At 39.2% G+C, this 994-nt stretch overlaps 1 long non-coding RNA gene across 1 annotated transcript; it reads left to right on the top strand.

Annotated features, from left to right (window-relative positions):
* Nucleotides 1-15: 15 nt before the first annotated feature.
* Nucleotides 16-741, top strand: LOC103920741. Its single transcript, XR_663814.1, has 2 exons — nucleotides 16-100; nucleotides 561-741. It is a non-coding gene; the product is annotated as an uncharacterized LOC103920741 (long non-coding RNA).
* The last annotated feature ends 253 nt before the right edge of the window (nucleotides 742-994 follow it).

Genomic DNA, 994 nt, shown 5'->3' with positions numbered 1-994 from the left:
TTGTTTGTTTTTTGTCAGAGCCTGGCTATGTTGCTACACCAATTGCGATGGTTCAAGCAGCTGTCTCTCTTCTGGAAGATGCAGCTTCTCTGCCTAAACGGTAAGTACTTTCCCATGCAGAAGAGCTTGATTTCCCTTAAAGCTACTGTGTGCATATGTTTCTCTTTGAAAATACAGATCTCATAACCCTGTAGATTTCTGTGTTACCTCACCCAATGGCTGTGCAAGGGAGATGCTTCACCACAACCTGATTTAAAGGCACTTCCTCTTCATCTGCCTTTCAATTTGAAAGGATGTAGTCATAGGTTTTTAGTAATGCTTTTGCAGCATCTATTGCAGCAGTGCCTATATTTTCAGTTAATGGAATGGTTTCTGTTTCTGCTGGATGCAGAAGTGAACCTGTGAATATAACCAGCTTGCCAAATTCCTCGTATGCTCTCCTGTGGGGGAGAAAGTGGCTTTTTCTTCCTTAGGCAGGGAAACACGTCTTTGACTTCAAAAAAAGGTGTCACTCAATCACTGTACCACTAATGTTTTTCTCTTTTGATTTTTATTAACAGGGGTGGTGTATATTCTCCGGGAGCTGCCTTCTTTAAAACAAAATTGATTGATCGCCTCAACAAGCGTGGCGTTGAGTTCTCTGTTATTAGCAAGCCTGAAGTCTGAAGTCAAAATGTAACTGTATGAAGTAACACCTTTCCTGGGTCTAACTCCAATAAAACTCATTTGGCAGCAAAAGCCTAATCATAAAATAGTTTCACTGCGCTAGTGTTTACAGCAGAATAAGAAGAAAAATTGAGTTAAAAATTATACCACTATTTGCTATAGTGAGCAAACCCATAAAGGGTATTGAGTTATAATTCACAAGCATATTCCATCAGTGACTTACTGGGTGTTATTTCTAGAATTTTGTTTAGTCTCTTTCATCTAAGTTTTAAGTTACTACTTAATGGAACCATTATAGCATCTTGTGGTGGCTTAACCTCAGCCAGCA

The sequence above is a fragment of the Pygoscelis adeliae genome, unplaced genomic scaffold (assembly GCF_000699105.1).
Source record: "Pygoscelis adeliae isolate BGI_AS28 unplaced genomic scaffold, ASM69910v1 C10500925, whole genome shotgun sequence".
Classification (NCBI taxonomy): domain Eukaryota; kingdom Metazoa; phylum Chordata; class Aves; order Sphenisciformes; family Spheniscidae; genus Pygoscelis; species Pygoscelis adeliae.
Note: the sequence above shows the minus strand (reverse complement) of the source record. Positions and strands in the feature narration are given on the sequence as shown.